A 21,762-nucleotide genomic window follows, 5' to 3' on the forward strand; every position below is an offset into this window, starting at 1 on the left:
CCCCGGCAGCCCGCACAGGGAGGGACTCTGGGAAGACAATCGAAGGGCTCCTAGGTGATCCCGTGTGCTGCAGACAGAAGACGGATCCTCCCCACACTCAGAATTCCGGAACACGTTTGACTGTGTGGGGGAGGTTCGGAGCCGCCCTCCACGAAGCTGCCTGGTGTCACAGGTGTTCCCTGGCAGGGGGAAGTCCGCTAATTACCTCCCCTGTCCATGGGGAGGCACTACATGCTACCTGCTTTTCCAGCCAAACCCCCGCATTTCCCCGGCAGCCCGCACAGGGAGGGACTGGGGGAAGTCACTCGAAGGGCTCCTAGGTGAACCCGGGTGCTGCAGACATAAGACGGAACCTCCCCACACTCAGAATTCCGGAACACGGCTGACTGTGTGGGGGAGGTTCGGGGCCGCCCTCGACGCAGCTGCCTGGTGTCACAAGTGTTCCCTGGCAGGGGGAAGTCCGCTAATTACCTCCCCTGTCCATGGGGAGGCACTAGATGCAACCTGAGTTTCCAGCCCAACCCCTGCCTTTCCCCGGCAGCCCGCAGTGTGAGGGATTCGGGGAAGACACTCGAAGGACTCCTAGGAGATCCCGGGTGCTGCAGACAGAAGACGGAACCTCCCCACACTCAGAATTCCGGAACACGGCTGACTGTGTGGGGGAGGTTCGGGGCCGCCCTCCACGCAGCTGCCTGGTGTCACAGGTGTTCCCTGGCAGGGGGAAGTCCGCTAATTACCTCCCCTGTAAATGGGAAGGCACTACATGCTACCTGCTTTTCCAGCCAAACCCCCGCCTTTCCCCGGCAGCCCGCACAGGGAGGGACTGGGGGAAGACACTCGAAGGGCTCCTAGGTGAACCCGGGTGTTGCAGACATAAGACGGAACCTCCCCACACTCAGAATTCCGGAACACGGCTGACTGTGTGGGGGAGGTTCGGGGCCGCCCTTCACGCAGCTGCCTGGTTTCACAGGTGTTCCCTGGCAGGGGGAATTCCGCTAATTACCTCCCCTGTCCATGGGGAGGCACTAGATGCAACCTGAGTTTCCAGCCCAACCCCCGCCTTTCCCCGGCAGCCCGCAGTGTGAGGAATTCGGGGAAGACACTCGAAGGGCTCCTAGGAGATCCCGGGTGCTGCAGACAGAAGACGGAACCTCCCCACACTCAGAATTCCGGAACACGGCTGACTGTGTGGGGGAGGTTCGGGGCCGCCCTCCACGCAGCTGCCTGGTGTCACAGGTGTTCCCTGGCAGGGGGAAGTCCGCTAATTACCTCCCCTGTCCATGGGGAGGCACTAGATGCTACCTGAGTTTCCAGCCCAACCCCCGCCTTTCCCCGGCAGCCCGCAGTGTGAGGGATTCGGGGAAGACACTCGAAGGGCTCCTAGGAGATCCCGGGTGCTGCAGACAGAAGACTGAACCTCCCCACACTCAGAATTCCGGAACACGGCTGACTGTGTGGGGGAGTTTCGGGGCCGCCCTCCACGCAGCTGCCTGGTGTCACAGGTGTTCCCTGGCAGGGGGAAGTCCGCTAATTACCTCCCTTGTCCATGGGGAGGCACAAGATGCTACCTGCTTTTCCAGCCCAACCCCCGCCTTTCCCCGGCAGCCCGCAAAGTGAGGGACTGGGGGAAGACACTCGAAAGGCTCCTAGGAGAACCCGGGTGCTGCAGACAGAAGACGGAACCTCCCCACACTCAGAAATCTGGAACACGTGTGACTGTGTGGGTGAGGTTTAGGGCCGCACACCACGCAGCTGCCTTGTGTCACAGGTGTTCCCTGGAAGGGGGAATTCCGCTAAATACCTCCCCTGTCCATGGAGAGGCACTAGATGCTACCTGCTTTTCCAGCCCAAACCCCGCCATTCCCTGGTTGCCCGCACTGGGAGGGACTCGGGGAAGACTCTCGAAGGGCTCCTAGGAGATCCCGGGTGCTGCAGACAGAAGACAGAACCTCCCCACACTCAGAATTCCGGAACACGACTGACTGTGTGGTCGAGGTTTGGGGCCGCCGTCCACGCAGCTGACTGGTGTCACAGGTGTTCCCTGGCAGGGGGAAGACCGCTAATTACCTCCCCTGTCCATGGGGAGGCACTAGATGCTACCTGAGTTTCCAGCCCAACCCCCGCAGTTCCCCAGCTGCCCGCACTGGGAGGGACTCGGGGAAGACTCTCGAAGGGCTCCTGGGAGATCCCGGTTGCTGCAGACAGAAGACGTATCCTCCCCACACTCAGAATTCCCGAACACGGCTGACTGTGTGGGGGAGGTTCGGGGCCGCCCTCCACGCAGCTGCCTGGTGTCACAGGTGTTCCCTGGCAGGGGGAAGTCCGCTAATTACCTCCCTTGTCCATGGGGAGGCACAAGATGCTACCTGCTTTTCCAGCCCAACCCCCTCCTTTCCCCGGCAGCCCGCAAAGGGAGGGAATGGGGGAAGACACTCGAAAGGCTCCTAGGAGAACCCGGGTGCTGCAGACAGAAGACGGAACCTCCCCACACTCAGAATTCCTGAACACGTGTGACTGCGTGGGTGAGGTTTAGGGCCGCACTCCACGCAGCTGCCTGCTGTCACAGGTGTTCCCTGGCAGGGGGAATTCCGCTAATTACCTCCCCTGTCCATGGGGAGGCACTAGATGCTACCAGAGTTTCCAGCCCAACCCCCGCCGTTCCCCGGCTGCCCGCACTGGGAGGGACTCGGGGAAGACTCTCGAAGGGCTCCTAGGAGATCCCGGGTGCTGCAGACAGAAGACGGAACCTCCCCACACTCAGAATTCCGGAACACGGTTGACTGTGTGGGGGAGGTTCGGGGCCGCCCTCCACGCAGCTGCCTGGTGTCACAGGTGTTCCCTGGCAGGGGGAAGTCCGCTAATTACCTCCCCCGTCCATGGGGAGGCACTAGATGCTACCTGAGTTTCCAGCCCAACCCCCGCCTTTCCCCGGCAGCCCGCAGTGTGAGGGATTCGGGGAAGACACTCGAAGGGCTCCTAGGAGATCCCGGGTGCTGCAGAAGGAAGACGGATCCTCCCCACACTCAGAATTCCGGAACACGGCTGACTGTGTGGGGGAGGTACGGGGCCGCCCTCCACGCAGCTGCCTGGTGTCACAGGTGTTCCCTGGCAGGGGGAAGTCCGCTAATTACCTCCCCTGTCCATGGGGAGGCACTAGATGCAACCTGAGTTTCCAGCCCAACCCCCGCCTTTCCCCGGCAGCCCGCAGTGTGAGGAATTCGGGGAAGACACTCGAAGGGCTCCCAGGAGATCCCGGGTGCTGCAGACAGAAGACGGAACCTCCCCACACTCAGAATTCCGGAACACGGCTGACTGTGTGGGGGAGGTTCGGGGCCGCCCTCCACGCAGCTGCCTGGTGTCACAGGTGTTCCCTGGCAGGGGGAAGTCCGCTAATTACCTCCCCTGTCCATGGGGAGGCACTAGATGCTACCTGAGTTTCCAGCCCAACCCCCGCCTTTCCCCGGCAGCCCGCAGTGTGAGGGATTCGGGGAAGACACTCGAAGGGCTCCTAGGAGATCCCGGGTGCTGCAGACAGAAGACGGAACCTCCCCACACTCAGAATTCCGGAACACGGCTGACTGTGTGGGGGAGGTTCGGGGCCGCCCTCCACGCAGCTGCCTGGTGTCACAGGTGTTCCCTGGAAGGGGGAAGTCCGCTAATTACCTCCCCTGTCCATGGGGAGGCACTAGATGCTACCTGAGTTTCCAGCCCAACCCCCGCCTTTCCCCGGCAGCCCGCAGTGTGAGGGATTCGGGGAAGACACTCGAAGGGCTCCTAGGAGATCCCGGGTGCTGCAGACAGAAGACGGAACCTCCCCACACTCAGAATTCCGGAACACGGCTGACTGTGTGGGGGAGTTTCGGGGCCGCCCTCCACGCAGCTGCCTGGTGTCACAGGTGTTCCCTGGCAGGGGGAAGTCCGCTAATTACCTCCCTTGTCCATGGGGAGGCACAAGATGCTACCTGCTTTTCCAGCCCAACCCCCGCCTTTCCCCGGCAGCCCGCAAAGTGAGGGACTGGGGGAAGACACTCGAAAGGCTCCTAGGAGAACCCGGGTGCTGCAGACAGAAGACGGAACCTCCCCACACTCAGAAATCTGGAACACGTGTGACTGTGTGGGTGAGGTTTAGGGCCGCACACCACGCAGCTGCCTTGTGTCACAGGTGTTCCCTGGAAGGGGGAATTCCGCTAAATACCTCCCCTGTCCATGGAGAGGCACTAGATGCTACCTGCTTTTCCAGCCCAAACCCCGCCATTCCCTGGTTGCCCGCACTGGGAGGGACTCGGGGAAGACTCTCGAAGGGCTCCTAGGAGATCCCGGGTGCTGCAGACAGAAGACAGAACCTCCCCACACTCAGAATTCCGGAACACGACTGACTGTGTGGTCGAGGTTTGGGGCCGCCGTCCACGCAGCTGACTGGTGTCACAGGTGTTCCCTGGCAGGGGGAAGACCGCTAATTACCTCCCCTGTCCATGGGGAGGCACTAGATGCTACCTGAGTTTCCAGCCCAACCCCCGCAGTTCCCCGGCTGCCCGCACTGGGAGGGACTCGGGGAAGACTCTCGAAGGGCTCCTGGGAGATCCCGGTTGCTGCAGACAGAAGACGTATCCTCCCCACACTCAGAATTCCCGAACACGGCTGACTGTGTGGGGGAGGTTCGGGGCCGCCCTCCACGCAGCTGCCTGGTGTCACAGGTGTTCCCTGGCAGGGGGAAGTCCGCTAATTACCTCCCTTGTCCATGGGGAGGCACAAGATGCTACCTGCTTTTCCAGCCCAACCCCCTCCTTTCCCCGGCAGCCCGCAAAGGGAGGGAATGGGGGAAGACACTCGAAAGGCTCCTAGGAGAACCCGGGTGCTGCAGACAGAAGACGGAACCTCCCCACACTCAGAATTCCTGAACACGTGTGACTGCGTGGGTGAGGTTTAGGGCCGCACTCCACGCAGCTGCCTGCTGTCACAGGTGTTCCCTGGCAGGGGGAATTCCGCTAATTACCTCCCCTGTCCATGGGGAGGCACTAGATGCTACCAGAGTTTCCAGTCCAACCCCCGCCGTTCCCCGGCTGCCCGCACTGGGAGGGACTCGGGGAAGACTCTCGAAGGGCTCCTAGGAGATCCCGGGTGCTGCAGACAGAAGACGGAACCTCCCCACACTCAGAATTCCGGAACACGGTTGACTGTGTGGGGGAGGTTCGGGGCCGCCCTCCACGCAGCTGCCTGGTGTCACAGGTGTTCCCTGGCAGGGGGAAGTCCGCTAATTACCTCCCCCGTCCATGGGGAGGCACTAGATGCTACCTGAGTTTCCAGCCCAACCCCCGCCTTTCCCCGGCAGCCCGCAGTGTGAGGGATTCGGGGAAGACACTCGAAGGGCTCCTAGGAGATCCCGGGTGCTGCAGAAGGAAGACGGATCCTCCCCACACTCAGAATTCCGGAACACGGCTGACTGTGTGGGGGAGGTACGGGGCCGCCCTCCACGCAGCTGCCTGGTGTCACAGGTGTTCCCTGGCAGGGGGAAGTCCGCTAATTACCTCCCCTGTCCATGGGGAGGCACAAGATGCTACCTGCTTTTCCAGCCCAACACCCGCCTTTCCCCGGCAGCCCGAAGTGGGAGGGATTCTGGGAAGACACTCGAAGGGCTCCTAGGAGATCCCAGGTGCTGCAGACAGAAGACGGAACCTCCCCACACTCAGAATTCCGGAACACGGCTGACTGTGTGGGGGATGTTCGGGGCCGCCCTCCACGCAGCTGCCTGGTGTCACAGGTGTTCCCTGGCAGGGGGAAGTCCGCTAATTACCTCCCTTGTCCATGGGGAGGCACAAGATGCTACCTGCTTTTCCAGCCCAACCCCCGCCTTTCCCCGGCAGCCCGCACAGGGAGGGACTCTGGGAAGACACTCGAAGGGCTCCTAGGTGATCCCGTGTGCTGCAGACAGAAGACGGATCCTCATCACACTCAGAATTCCGGAACACGTTTGACTGTGTGGGGGAGGTTCGGGGCCGCCCTCCACGCAGCTGCCTGGTGTCACAGGTGTTCCCTGGCAGGGGGAAGTCCGCTAATTACCTCCCCTGTCCATGGGGAGGCACTACATGCTACCTGCTTTTCCAGCCAAACCCCCGCCTTTCCCCGGCAGCCCGCACAGGGAGGGACTGGGGGAAGTCACTCGAAGGGCTCCTAGGTGAACCCGGGTGCTGCAGACATAAGACGGAACCTCCCCACACTCAGAATTCCGGAACACGGCTGACTGTGTGGGGGAGGTTCGGGGCCGCCCTCGACGCAGCTGCCTGGTGTCACAAGTGTTCCCTGGCAGGGGGAAGTCCGCTAATTACCTCCCCTGTCCATGGGGAGGCACTAGATGCAACCTGAGTTTCCAGCCCAACCCCTGCCTTTCCCCGGCAGCCCGCAGTGTGAGGGATTCGGGGAAGACACTCGAAGGGCTCCTAGGAGATCCCGGGTGCTGCAGACAGAAGACGGAACCTCCCCACACTCAGAATTCCGGAACACGGCTGACTGTGTGGGGGAGGTTCGGGGCCGCCCTCCACGCAGCTGCCTGGTGTCACAGGTGTTCCCTGGCAGGGGGAATTCCGCTAATTACCTCCCCTGTCCATGGGGAGGCACTAGATGCTACCTGCGTTTCCAGTCCAAACCCCGCCTTTCCCTGGCTGCCCGCACTGGGAGGGACTCGGGGAAGACTCTCGAAGGGCTCCTAGGAAATCCCGGGTGCTGCAGACAGAAGACGGAACCTCCCCACACTCAGAATTCCGGAACACGGCTGACTGTGTGGGGGAGGTTCGGGGCCGCCCTCCACGCAGCTGCCTGGTGTCACAGGTGTTCCCTGGCAGGGGGAAGTCCGCTAATTACCTCCCCTGTCCATGGGGAGGCACTACATGCTACCTGCTTTTCCAGCCAAACCCCCGCCTTTCCCCGGCAGCCCGCACAGGGAGGGACTGGGGGAAGACACTCGAAGGGCTTCTAGGTGAACCCGGGTGTTGCAGACATAAGACGAAACCTCCCCACACTCAGAATTCCGGAACACGGCTGACTGTGTGGGGGAGGTTCGGGGCCGCCCTTCACGCAGCTGCCTGGTTTCACAGGTGTTCCCTGGCAGGGGGAAGTCCGCTAATTACCTCCCCTGTCCATGGGGAGGCACTAGATGCAACCTGAGTTTCCAGCCCAACCCCCGCCTTTCCCCGGCAGCCCGCAGTGTGAGGAATTCGGGTAAGACACTCGAAGGGCTCCTAGGAGATCCCGGGTGCTGCAGACAGAAGACGGAACCTCCACACACTCAGAATTCCGGAACACGGCTGACTGTGTGGGGGAGGTTCGGGGCCGCCCTACACGCAGCTGCCTGGTGTCACAGGTGTTCCCTGGCAGGGGGAAGTCCGCTAATTACCTCCCCTGTCCATGGGGAGGCACTAGATGCTACCTGAGTTTCCAGCCCAACCCCCGCCTTTCCCCGGCAGCCCGCAGTGTGAGGGATTCGGGGAAGACACTCGAAGGGCTCCTAGGAGATCCCGGGTGCTGCAGACAGAAGACGGAACCTCCCCACACTCAGAATTCCGGAACACGGCTGACTGTGTGGGGGAGGTTCGGGGCCGCCCTCCACGCAGCTGCCTGGTGTCACAGGTGTTCCCTGGCAGGGGGAAGTCCGCTAATTACCTCCCTTGTCCATGGGGAGGCACAAGATGCTACCTGCTTTTCCAGCCCAACCCCCTCCTTTCCCCGGCATCCCGCAAAGGGAGGGAATGGGGGAAGACACTCGAAAGGCTCCTAGGAGAACCCGGGTGCTGCAGACAGAAGACGGAACCTCCCCACACTCAGAATTCCGGAACACGTGTGACTGCGTGGGTGAGGTTTAGGGCCGCACTCCACGCAGCTGCCTGCTGTCACAGGTGTTCCCTGGCAGGGGGAATTCCGCTAATTACCTCCCCTGTCCATGGGGAGGCACTAGATGCTACCTGCGTTTCCAGTCCAAACCCCGCCTTTCCCTGGCTGCCCGCACTGGGAGGGACTCGGGGAAGACTCTCGAATGGCTCCTAGGAAATCCCGGGTGCTGCAGACAGAAGACGGAACCTCCCCACACTCAGAATTCCGGAACACGGCTGACTGTGTGGGGGAGGTTCGGGGCCGCCCTCCACGCAGCTGCCTGGTGTCACAGGTGTTCCCTGGCAGGGGGAAGTCCGCTAATTACCTCCCCTGTCCATGGGGAGGCACTACATGCTACCTGCTTTTCCAGCCAAACCCCCGCCTTTCCCCGGCAGCCCGCACAGGGAGGGACTGGGGGAAGACACTCGAAGGGCTCCTAGGTGAACCCGGGTGTTGCAGACAAAAGACGGAACCTCCCCACACTCAGAATTCCGGAACACGGCTGACTGTGTGGGGGAGGTTCGGGGCCGCCCTCCACGCAGCTGCCTGGTGTCACAGGTGTTCCCTGGCAGGGGGAAGTCCGCTAATTACCTCCCCTGTCCATGGGGAGGCACTAGATGCAACCTGAGTTTCCAGCCCAACCCCCGCCTTTCCCCGGCAGCCCGCAGTGTGAGGAATTCGGGGAAGACACTCGAAGGGCTCCCAGGAGATCCCGGGTGCTGCAGACAGAAGACGGAACCTCCCCACACTCAGAATTCTGGAACACGGCTGACTGTGTGGGGGAGGTTCGGGGCCGCCCTCCACGCAGCTGCCTGGTGTCACAGGTGTTCCCTGGCAGGGGGAAGTCCGCTAATTACCTCCCCTGTCCATGGGGAGGCACTAGATGCTACCTGAGTTTCCAGCCCAACCCCCGCCTTTCCCCGGCAGCCCGCAGTGTGAGGGATTCGGGGAAGACACTCGAAGGGCTCCTAGGAGATCCCGGGTGCTGCAGACAGAAGACGGAACCTCCCCACACTCAGAATTCCGGAACACGGCTGACTGTGTGGGGGAGGTTCGGGGCCGCCCTCCACGCAGCTGCCTGGTGTCACAGGTGTTCCCTGGCAGGGGGAAGTCCGCTAATTACCTCCCTTGTCCATGGGGAGGCACAAGATGCTACCTGCTTTTCCAGCCCAACCACCTCCTTTCCCCGGCAGCCCGCAAAGGGAGGGAATGGGGGAAGACACTCGAAAGGCTCCTAGGAGAACCCGGGTGCTGCAGACAGAAGACGGAACCTCCCCACACTCAAAATTCCGGAACACGTGTGACTGCGTGGGTGAGGTTTAGGGCCGCACTCCACGCAGCTGCCTTCTGTCACAGGTGTTCCCTGGCAGGGGGAATTCCGCTAATTACCTCCCCTGTCCATGGGGAATCACTAGATGCTACCTGCGTTTCCAGTCCAAACCCCGCCTTTCCCTGGCTGCCCGCACTGGGAGGGACTCGGGGAAGACTCTCGAAGGGCTCCTAGGAAATCCCGGGTGCTGCAGACAGAAGACGGAACCTCCCCACACTCAGAATTCCGGAACACGGCTGACTGTGTGGGGGAGGTTCGGGGCCGCCCTCCACGCAGCTGCCTGGTGTCACAGGTGTTCCCTGGCAGGGGGAAGTCCGCTAATTACCTCCCTTGTCCATGGGGAGGCACAAGATGCTACCTGCTTTTCCAGCCCAACCCCCGCCTTTCCCCGGCAGCCCGCACAGGGAGGGACTGGGGGAAGACACTCGAAAGGCTCCTAGGAGAACCCGGGTGCTGCAGACAGAAGACGGAACCTCCCCACACTCAGAAATCTGGAACACGTGTGACTGTGTGGGTGAGGTTTAGGGCCGCACACCACGCAGTTGCCTTGTGTCACAGGTGTTCCCTGGCAGGGGGAATTCCGCTAAATACCTCCCCTGTCCATGGGGAGGCACTAGATGCTACCTGCTTTTCCAGCCCAAACCCCGCCATTCCCTGGCTGCCCGCACTGGGAGGGACTCGGGGAAGACTCTCGAAGGGCTCCGAGGAGATCCCGGATGCTGCAGACAGAAGACAGAACCTCCCCACACTCAGAATTCCGGAACACGGCTGACTGTGTGGTCGAGGTTTGGGGCCGCCGTCCACGCAGCTGACTGGTGTCACAGGTGTTCCCTGGCAAGGGGAAGATCGCTAATTACCTCCCCTGTTTATGGGGAGGCACTAGATGCTACCTGAGTTTCCAGCCCAACCCCCGCAGTTCCCCGGCTGCCGGCACTGGGAGGGACTCGGGGAAGACTCTCGAAGGGCTCCTAGGAGATCCCGGGTGCTGCAGACAGAAGACGGATCCTCCCCACACTCAGAATTCCGGAACACGGCTGACTGTGTGGGGGAGGTTCGGGGCCGCCCTCCACGAAGCTGCCTGGTGTCACAGGTGTTCCTGGCAGGGGGAAGTCCGCTAATTACCTCCCCTGTCCATGGGGAGGCACAAGATGCTACCTGCTTTTCCAGCCCAACCCCCGACTTTCACCGGCAGCCCGCAGTGGGAGGGACTGGGGGAAGACACTCGAAAGGCTCCTAGGAGAACCCGGGTGCTGCAGACAGAAGACGGAACCTCCCCACACTCAGAATTCCGGAACACGTGTGACAGCGTGGGTGAGGTTTAGGGCCGCACTCCACGCAGCTGCCTGCTGTCACAGGTGTTCCCTGGCAGGGGGAATTCCGCTAATTACCTCCCCTGTCCATGGGGAGGCACTAGATGCTACCTGAGTTTCCAGCCCAACCCCCGCCTTTACCCGGCAGCCCGCAGTGTGAGGGATTCGGGGAAGACACTCGAAGGGCTCCTAGGAGATCCCGGGTGATGCAGACAGAAGACGGAACCTCCCCACACTCAGAATTCCGGAACACGGCTGACTGTGTGGGGGAGGTTCGGGGCTGACCTCCACGCAGCTGCCTGGTGTCACAGGTGTTCCCTGGCAGGGGGAAGTCCGCTAATTACCTCCCATGTCCATGGGGAGGCACTAGATGCTACCTGAGTTTCCAGCCCAACCCCCGCCTTTCCCCGGCAGCCCGCAGTGTGAGGGATTCGGGGAAGACACTCGAAGGGCTCCTAGGAGATCCCGGGTGCTGCAGACAGAAGACGGAACCTCCCCACACTCAGAATTCCGGAACACGGCTGACTGTGTGGGGGAGGTTCGGGGCCGCCCTCCACGCAGCTGCCTGGTGTCACAGGTGTTCCCTGGCAGGGGGAAGTCCGCTAATTACCTCCCTTGTCCATGGGGAGGCACAAGATGCTACCTGCTTTTCCAGCCCAACCCCCTCCTTTCCCCGGCAGTCCGCAAAGGGAGGGAATGGGGGAAGACACTCGAAAGGCTCCTAGGAGAACCCGGGTTCTGCAGACAGAAGACGGAACCTCCCCACACTCAGAATTCCGGAACACGGCTGACTGTGTGGGGGAGGTTCGGGGTCGCCCTCCACGCAGCTGCCTGGTGTCACAGGTGTTCCCTGGCAGGGGGAAGTCCGCTAATTACCTCCCCTGTCCATTGGGAGGCACAAGATGCTACCTGCTTTTTCAGCACAACCCCCTCCTTTCACCGGCAGCCCGAAGTGGGATGGATTCTGGGAAGACACTCGAAGGGCTCCTAGGAGATTCCGGGTGCTGCAGACAGAAGACGGAACCTCCCCACACTCAGAATTCCGGAACACGGCTGACTGTGTTGGGGAGGTTCGGGGCCGCCCTCCACGCAGCTGCCTGGTGTCACAGGTGTTCCCTGGCAGGGGGAAGTCCGTTAATTGCCTCCCTTGTCCATGGGGAGGCACAAGATGCTACCTGCTTTTCCAGCCCAACCCCCGCCTTTCCCCGGCAGCCCGCACAGTGAGGGACTCTGGGAAGACACTCGAAGGGCTCCTAGGAGATCCCGTGTGCTGCAGACCGAAGACGGATCCTCCCCACACTCAGAATTCCGGAACACGGCTGACTGTGTGGGGGAGGTTCGGGGCCGCCCTCCACGCAGCTGCCTGGTGTCACAGGTGATCCCTGGCAGGTGGAAGTCCGCTAATTACCTCCCTTGTCCATGGGGAGGCACAAGATGCTACCTGCTTTTCCAGGCCAACCCCCTCCTTTCCCCGGCAGCCCGCAAAGGGAGGGAATGGGGGAAGACACACGAAAGGCTCCTAGGAGACCCCGGGTGCTGCAGACAGAAGACGGAACCTCCCCACACTCAGAATTCCGGAACACGGCTGACTGTGTGGGGGAGGTTCGGGGCCGCCCTCCACGCAGCTGCATGGTGTCACAGGTGTTCCCTGGCAGGGGGAAGTCCGCTAATTACCTCCCCTGTCCATGGGGAGGCACTAGATGCTACCTGACTTTCCAGCCCAACCCCCGCCATTCCCCGGGAGCCCGCAGTGTGAGGGATTCGGGGAAGACACTCGAAGGGCTCCTAGGAGATCCCGGGTGCTGCAGACAGAAGACGGAACCTCCCCACACTCAGAATTCCGGAACACGGCTGACTGTGTGGGGGAGGTTCGGGGCCGCCTTCCACGCAGCTGCCTGGTGTCACAGGTGTTCCCTGGCAGGGGGAAGTCCGCTAATTACCTCCCGTGTCCATGGGGAGGCACAAGATGCTACCTGCTTTTCCAGCCCAACCCCCTCCTTTCCCCGGCAGTCCGCAAAGGGAAGGAATGGGGGAAGACACTCGAAAGGCTCCTAGGAGAACCCGGGTGCTGCAGACAGAAGACGGAACCTCCCCACACTCAGAATTCCGGAACACGTGTGACTGGGTGGGTGAGGTTTAGGGCCGCACACCACGCAGCTGCCTGCTGTCACAGGTGTTCCCTGGCAGGGGGAATTCCGCTAATTACCTCCCCTGTCCATGGGGAGGCACTAGATGCTACCAGATTTTCCAGCCCAACCCCCGCCGTTCCCCGGCAGCCCGCACTGGGAGGGACTCGGGGAAGACTCTGGAAGTGCTCCTAGGAGATCCCGGGTGCTGCAGACAGAAGACGGAACCTCCCCACACTCAGAATTCCGGAAAACGGTTGACTGTGTGGGGGAGGTTCGGGGCCGCCCTCCACGCAGCTGCCTGGTGTCACAGGTGTTCCCTGGCAGGGGGAAGTCCGCTAATTACCTCCCCTGTCCATGGGGAGGCACTAGATGCTACCTGAGTTTCCAGCCCAACCCCCGCCTTTCCCCGGCAGCCCGCAGTGTGAGGGATTCGGGGAAGACACTCGAAGTGCTCCTGGGAGATCCCGGGTGCTGCAGACAGAAGACGGATCCTCCCCACACTCAGAATTCCGGAACACAGCTGACTGTGTGGGGGAGGTTCGGGGCCGCCCTCCACGCAGCTGCCTGGTGTCACAGGTGTTCCCTGGCAGGGGGAAGTCCGCTAATTACCTCCCCTCTCCATGGGGAGGCACAAGATGCTACCTGCTTTTCCAGCCCAACTCCCGCCTTTGCCCGGCAGCCCGCACAGGGAGGGACTCTGGGAAGACACTCGAAGGGCTCCTAGGAGATACCGTGTGCTGCAGACAGAAGACGGAACCTCCCCACACTCAGAATTCCGGAACACGGTTGACTGTGTGGGGGAGGTTCGGGGCCGCCCTCCACGCAGCTGCCTGGTGTCACAGGTGTTCCCTGGCAAGGGGAAGTCCGCTAATTACCTCCCCTGTCCATGGGGAGTCAGAAGATGCTACCTGCTTTTCCAGCCCAACCCCCTCCTTTCCCCGGCAGCCCGCACAGTGAGGGACTGGGGGAAGACACTCGAAGGGCTCCTAGGTGAACCCGGGTGCTGCAGACATAAGACGGAACCTCCCCACACTCAGAATTCCGGAACACGGCTGACTGTGTGGGGGAGGTTCGAGGCCGACCTCCACGCAGCTGCCTGGTGTCACAGGTGTTCCCTGGCAGGGGGAAGTCCGCTAATTACGTCCCTTGTCCATGGGGAGGCACAAGATGCTACCTGCTTTTCCAGCCCAACCTCCGCCATTCCCCGGCAGCCCGCACAGTGAGGGACTGGGGGAAGACACACGAAGGGCTCCTAGGTGAACCCGGATGCTGCAGACATAAGACGGAACCTCCCCACACTCAGAATTCCGGAACACGGCTGACTGTGCGGGGGAGGTTCGGGGCCGCCCTCCACGCAGCTGCCTGGTGTCACAGGTGTTCCCTGGCAGGGGGAAGTCCTCTAATTACCTCCCCTGTCCATGGGGAGGCACTACATGCTACCTGAGTTTCCAGCCCAACCCCCGCCTTTCCCCGGCAGCCCGCAGTGTGAGGGATTCGGGGAAGACACACGAAGTGCTCCTAGGAAATCCCGGGTGCTGCAGACAGAAGACGGATCCTCCCCACACTCAGAATTCCGGAACACGGCTGACTGTGTGGGGGAGGTTCGGGGCCGCCCTCCACGCAGCTGCCTGGTGTCACAGGTGTTCCCTGGCAGGGGGAAGTCCGCTAATTACCTCCCCTCTCCATGGGGAGGCAAAAGATGCTACCTGCTTTTCCAGCACAACCCCCGCCTTTCCCCGGCAGCCCGCACAGGGAGGGACTCTGGGAAGACACTCGAAGGGCTCCTAGGAGATCCCGTGTTCTGCAGACAGAAGACGGAACCTCCCCACACTCAGAATTCCGGAACACGGTTGACTGTGTGGGGGAGGTTCGGGGCCGCCCTCCACGCAGCTGCCTGGTGTCACAGGTGTTCCCTGGCAAGGGGAAGTCCGCTAATTACCTCCCCTGTCCATGGGGAGTCAGAAGATGCTACCTGCTTTTCCAGCCCAACCCCCTCCTTTCCCCGGAAGCCCGCACAGTGAGGGACTGGGGGAAGACACTCGAAAGGCTCCTAGGTGAACCCGGGTGCTGCAGACATAAGACGGAACCTCCCCACACTCAGAATTCCGGAACACGGCTGACTGTGTGGGGGAGGTTCGAGGCCGCCCTCCACGCAGCTGCCTGGTGTCACAGGTGTTCCCTGGCAGGGGGAAGTCCGCTAATTACCTCCCTTGTCCATGGGGAGGCACAAGATGCTACCTGCTTTTCCAGCCCAACCTCCGCCATTCCCCGGCAGCCCGCACAGTGAGGGACTGGGGGAAGACACTCGAAGGGCTCCTAGGTGAACCCGGATGCTGCAGACATAAGACGGAACCTCCCCACACTCATAATTCCGGAACACGGCTGACTGTGCGGGGGAGGTTCGGGGCCGCCCTCCACGCAGCTGCCTGGTGTCACAGGTGTTCCCTGGCAGGGGGAAGTCCGCTAATTACCTCCCCTGTCCATTGGGAGGCACAAGATGCTACTTGCTATTTCAGCACAACCCCCTCCTTTCACCGGCAGCCCGAAGTGGGAGGGATTCTGGGAAGACACTCGAAGGGCTCCTAGGAGATCCCGGGTGCTGCAGACAGAAGACGGAACCTCCCCACACTCAGAATTCCGGAACTCGGCTGACTGTGTGGGGGAGTTTCGGGGCCGCCCTCCACGCAGCTGCATGGTGTCACAGGTGTTCCCTGGCAGGGGGAAGTCCGCTAATTACCTCCCTTGTCCATGGGGAGGCACAAGATGCTACCTGCTTTTCCAGCCCAACCCCCGCCTTTCCCCGGCAGCCCGCACAGTGAGGGACTCTGGGAAGACACTCGAATGGCTCCTAGGAGATCCCGTGTGCTGCAGACAGAAGACGGATCCTCCCCACACTCAGAATTCCGGAACACGGCTGACTGTGTGGGGGAGGTTCGGGGCCGCCCTCCACGAAGCTGCCTGGTGTCACAGGTGTTCCCTGGCAGGGGGAAGTCCGCTAATTACCTCCCCTGTCCATGGGGAGGCACTAGATGCTACCTGCTTTTCCAGCCCAACCCCCGCCTTTCCCCGGCAGCCCGCACAGGGAGGGACTCTGGGAAGACACTCGAAAGGCTCCTAAGAGATCCCGTGTGCTGCAGACAGAAGACGGAACCTCCCCACACTCAGAATTCCGGAACACGGTTGACTGTGTGGGGGAGGTTCGGGGCCGCCCTCCACGCAGCTGCCTGGTGTCACAGGTGTTCCCTGGCAAGGGGAAGTCCGCTAATTACCTCCCCTGTCCATGGGGAGGCACAAGATGCTACCTGCTTTTCCAGGCCAACCCCCTCCATTCCCCGGCAGCCCGCACAGTGAGGGACTCGGGGAAGACACTCGAAGGGCTCCTAGGTGAACCCGGTTGCTGCAGACATAAGACGGAACCTCCCCACACTCAGAATTCCGGAACACGGCTGACTGTGTGGGGGAGGTTCGGGGCCGCCCTCCACGCAGCTGCCTGGTGTCACAGGTGTTCCCTGGCAGGGGGAAGTCCGCTAATTACCTCCCCTGTCCATGGGGAGGCACTAGATGCTACCTGAGTTTCCAGCCCAACCCCCGCCTTTCCCCGGCAGCCCGCAGTGTGAGGGATTCGGGGAAGACACTCGAAGGGCTCCTAGGAGATCCTGGGTGCTGCAGACAGAAGACGGAACCTCCCCACACTCAGAATTCCGGAACACGGCTGACTGTGTGGGGGAGGTTCGGGGCCGCCCTCCACGCAGCTGCCTGGTGTCACAGGTGATCCCTGGCAGGGGGAAGTCCGCTAATTACCTCCCTTGTCCATTGGGAGGCACAAGATGCTACCTGCTTTTCCAGCCCAAACCCCTCCTTTCCCCGGCAGTCCGCAAAGGGAGGGAATGGGGGAAGACACTCGAAAGGCTCCCAGGAGACCCCGGGTGCTGCAGACAGAAGACGGAACCTCCCCACACTCAGAATTCCGGAACACGGCTGACTGTGTGGGGGAGGTTCGGGGCCGCCCTCCACGCAGCTGCCTGGTGTCACAGGTGTTCCCTGGCAGGGGGAAGTCCGCTAATTACTTCCCTTGTCCATGGGGAGGCACAAGACGCTACCTGATTTTCCAGCCCAACCCCCTCCTATCCCCGGCAGCCCGCAAAGGGAGGGAATGGGGGAAGACACTCGAAAGGCTCCTAGGAGAACCCGGGTGCTGCAGACAGAAGACGGAACCTCCCCACACTCAGAATTCCGGAACACGTGTGACTGCGTGGGTGAGGTTTAGGGCCGCACTCCACGCAGCTGCCTGCTGTCACAGGTGTTCCCTGGCAGGGGGAATTCCGCTAATTACCTCCCCTGTCCATGGGGAGGCACTAGATGCTACCTGCGTTTCCAGTACAAACCCCGCCTTTCCCTGGCTACCCGCACTGGGAGGGACTCGGGGAAGACTCTCGAAGGGCTCCTAGGAGATCCCGGGTGCTGCAGACAGAAGACGGAACCTCCCCACACTCAGAATTCCGGAACACGGCTGACTGTGTGGGGGAGGTTCGGGGCCGCCGTCCACGCAGCTGCCTGGTGTCACAGGTGTTCCCTGGCAGGGGGAAGTCCGCTAATTACCTCCCTTGTCCATGGGGAGGCACAAGATGCTACCTGCTTTTCCAGCCAAACCCCCGCCTTTCCCCGGCAGCCCGCAGTGTGAGGGATTCGGGGAAGACACTCGAAGTGCTCCTAGGAGATCCCGGGTGCTGCAGACAGAAGACGGATCCTCCCCACACTCAGAATTCCGGAACACGGCTGACTGTGTGGGGGAGGTTCGGGGCCGCCCTCCACGCAACTGCCTGGTGTCACAGGTGTTCCCTGGCAGGGGGAAGTCCGCTAATTACCTCCCCTGTCCATGGGGAGGCACAAGAAGCTACCTGCTTTTCCAGCCCAACCCCCGCCTTTCCCCGGCAGCCCGCACAGGGAGGGACTGGGGGAAGACACTCGAAGGGCTCCTAGGTGAACCCGGGTGCTGCAGACATAAGACGGAACCTCCCCACACTCAGAATTCCGGAACACGGCTGACTGTGGGGGAGGTTCTGGGCCGCCCTCCACGCAGCTGCCTGGTGTCACAGGTGTTCCCTGGCAGGGGGAAGTCCGCTAATTACCTCCCCTGTCCATGGGGAGGCACTAGATGCTACCTGAGTTTCCAGCCCAACCCCCGCCTTTCCCCGGCAGCCCGCAGTGTGAGAGATTCGGGGAAGACACTCGAAGTGCTCCTAGGAGATCCCGGGTGCTGCAGACAGAAGACGGATCCTCCCCACACTCAGAATTCCGGAACACGGCTGACTGTGTGGGGGAGGTTCGGGGCCGCCCTCCACGCAGCTGCCTGGTGTCACAGGTGTTCCCTGGCAGGGGGAAGTCCGCTAATTACCTCCCCTCTCCTTGGGGAGGCACAACATGCTACCTGCTTTTCCAGCACAACCCCCGCCTTTCCCCGGCAGCCCGCACAGGGAGGGACTCTGGGAAGACACTCGAAGGGCTCCTAGGAGATCCCGTGTGCTGCAGACAGAAGACGGAACCTCCCCACACTCAGAAATCCGGAACACGGTTGACTGTGTGGGGGAGGTTCGGGGCCGCCCTCCACGCAGCTGCCTGTTGTCACAGGTGTTCCCTGGCAAGGGGAAGTCCGCTAATTACCTCCCCTGTCCATGGGGAGTCAGAAGATGCTACCTGCTTTTCCAGCCCAACCCCATCCTTTCCCCGGCAGCCCGCACAGTGAGGGACTGGGGGAAGACATTCGAAGGGCTCCTAGGTGAACCCGGGTGCTGCAGACATAAGACGGAACCTCCCCACACTCAGAATTCCGGAACACGGCTGACTGTGTGGTGGAGGTTCGAGGCCGCCCTCCACGCAGCTGCCTGGTGTCACAGGTGTTCCCTGGCAGGGGGAAGTCCGCTAATTTCCTCCCCTGTCCATTGGGAGGCACAAGATGCTACTTGCTATTTCAGCACAACCCCCTCCTTTCACCGGCAGCCCGAAGTGGGAGGGATTCTGGGAAGACACTCGAAGGGCTCCTAGGAGATCCCGGGTGCTGCAGACAGAAGACGGAACCTCCCCACACTCAGAATTCCGGAACACGGCTGACTGTGTGGGGGAGTTTCGGGGCCGCCCTCCACGCAGCTGCCTGGTGTCACAGGTGTTCCCTGGCAGGGGGAAGTCCGCTAATTACCTCCCTTGTCCATGGGGAGGCACAAGATGCTACCTGCTTTTCCAGCCCAACCCCCGCCTTTCCCCGGCAGCCCGCACAGTGAGGGACTCTGGGAAGACTCTCGAATGGCTCCTAGGAGATCCCGTGTGCTGCAGACAGAAGACGGATCCTCCCCACACTCAGAATTCCGGAACACGGCTGACTGTGTGGGGGAGGTTCGGGGCCGCCCTCCACGAAGCTGCCTGGTGTCACAGGTGTTCCCTGGCAGGGGGAAGTCCGCTAATTACCTCCCCTGTCCATGGGGAGGCACAAGATGCTACCTGTTTTTCCAGCCCAACCCCCGCCTTTCCCCGGCAGCCCGCACAGGGAGGGACTCTGGGAAGACACTCGAAAGGCTCCTAGGAGATCCCGTGTGCTGCAGACAGAAGACGGAACCTCCCCACACTCAGAATTCCGGAACACGGTTGACTGTGTGGGGGAGGTTCGGGGCCGCCCTCCACGCAGCTGCCTGGTGTCACAGGTGTTCCCTGGCAAGGGGAAGTCCGCTAATTACCTCCCCTGTCCATGGGGAGGCACAAGATGCTACCTGCTTTTCCAGGCCAACCCCCTCCATTCCCCGGCAGCCCGCACAGTGAGGGACTGGGGGAAGACACTCGAAGGGCTCCTAGGTGAACCCGGTTGCTGCAGACATAAGACGGAACCTCCCCAAACTCAGAATTCTGGAACACGGCTGACTGTGTGGGGGAGGTTCGGGGCCGCCCTCCACGCAGCTGCCTGGTGTCACAGGTGTTCCCTGGCAGGGGGAAGTCCGCTAATTACCTCCCCTGTCCATGGGGAGGCACTAGATGCTACCTGAGTTTCCAGCCCAACCCCCGCCTTTCCCCGGCAGCCCGCAGTGTGAGGGATTCGGGGAAGACACTCGAAGGGCTCCTAGGAGATCCTGGGTGCTGCAGACAGAAGACGGAACCTCCCCACACTCAGAATTCCGGAACACGGCTGACTGTGTGGGGGAGGTTCGGGGCCGCCCTCCACGCAGCTGCCTGGTGTCACAGGTGATCCCTGGCAGGGGGAAGTCCGCTAATTACCTCCCTTGTCCATTGGGAGGCACAAGATGCTACCTGCTTTTCCAGCCCAACCCCCTCCTTTCCCCGGCAGTCCGCAAAGGGAGGGAATGGGGGAAGACACTCGAAAGGCTCCCAGGAGACCCCGGGTGCTGCAGACAGAAGACGGAACCTCCCCACACTCAGAATTCCGGAACACGGCTGACTGTGTGGGGGAGGTTCGGGGCCGCCCTCCACGCAGCTGCCTGGTGTCACAGGTGTTCCCTGGCAGGGGGAAGTCCGCTAATTACTTCCCTTGTCCATGGGGAGGCACAAGATGCTACCTGATTTTCCAGCCCAACCCCCTCCTTTCCCTGGCAGCCCGCAAAGGGAGGGAATGGGGGAAGACACTCGAAAGGCTCCTAGGAGAACCCGGGTGCTGCAGACAGAAGACGGAACCTCCCCACACTCAGAATTCCGGAACAAGTGTGACTGCGTGGGTGAGGTTTAGGGCCGCACTCCACGCAGCTGCCTGCTGTCACAGGTGTTCCCTGGCAGGGGGAATTCCGCTAATTACCTCCCCTGTCCATGGGGAGGCACTAGATGCTACCTGCGTTTCCAGTACAAACCCCGCCTTTCCCTGGCTACCCGCACTGGGAGGGACTCGGGGAAGACTCTCGAAGGGCTCCTAGGAGATCCCGGGTGCTGCAGACAGAAGACGGAACCTCCCCACACTCAGAATTCCGGAACACGGCTGACTGTGTGGGGGAGGTTCGGGTCCGCCCTCCACGCAGCTGCCTGGTGTCACAGGTGTTCCCTGGCAGGGGGAAGTCCGCTAATTACCTCCCTTGTCCATGGGGAGGCACAAGATGCTACCTGCTTTTCCAGCCAAACCCCCGCCTTTCCCCGGCAGCCCGCAGTGTGAGGGATTCGGGGAAGACACTCGAAGTGCTCCTAGGAGATCCCGGGTGCTGCAGACAGAAGACGGATCCTCCCCACACTCAGAATTCCGGAACACGGCTGACTGTGTGGGGGAGGTTCGGGGCCGCCCTCCACGCAACTGCCTGGTGTCACAGGTGTTCCCTGGCAGGGGGAAGTCCGCTAATTACCTCCCCTGTCCATGGGGAGGCACAAGAAGCTACCTGCTTTCCAGCCCAACCCCCGCCTTTCCCCGGCATCCCGCACAGGGAGGGACTGGGGGAAGACACTCGAAGGGCTCCTAGGTGAACCCGGGTGCTGCAGACATAAGACGGAACCTCCCCACACTCAGAATTCCGGAACACGGCTGACTGTGTGGGGGAGGTTCGGGGCCGCCCTCCACGCAGCTGCCTGGTGTCACAGGTGTTCCCTGGCAGGGGGAAGTCCGCTAATTACCTCCCCTGTCCATGGGGAGGCACTAGATGCTACCTGAGTTTCCAGCACAACCCCCGCCGTTCCCCGGCAGCCCGCAGTGGGAGGGATTCGGGGAAGACACTCGAAGGGCTCCTAGGAGATCCCGGGTGCTGCAGACAGAAGACGGAACCTCCCCACACTCAGAATTCCGGAACACGGCTGACTGTGTGGGGGAGGTTCGGGGCCGCCCTCCACGCAGCTGCCTGGTGTCACAGGTGTTCCCTGGCAGGGGGAAGTCCGCTAATTACCTCCCTTGTCCATGGGGAGGCACAAGATGCTACCTGCTTTTCCAGCTCAACCCCCGCCTTTCCCCGGCAGCCCGCACAGGGAGGGACTGGGGGAAGACACTCGAAAGGCTCCTAGGAGAACCCGGGTGCTGCAGACAGAAGACGGAACCTCCCCACACTCAGAAATCTGGAACACGTGTGACTGTGTGGGTGAGGTTTAGGGCCGCACACCACGCAGCTGCCTTGTGTCACAGGTGTTCCCTGGCAGGGGGAATTCCGCTAAATACCTCCCCTGTCCATGG

This window comes from Camelus bactrianus, unplaced genomic scaffold (assembly GCF_048773025.1).
Source record: "Camelus bactrianus isolate YW-2024 breed Bactrian camel unplaced genomic scaffold, ASM4877302v1 HiC_scaffold_41, whole genome shotgun sequence".
In the NCBI taxonomy this organism is placed as follows: Eukaryota; Metazoa; Chordata; class Mammalia; order Artiodactyla; family Camelidae; genus Camelus; species Camelus bactrianus.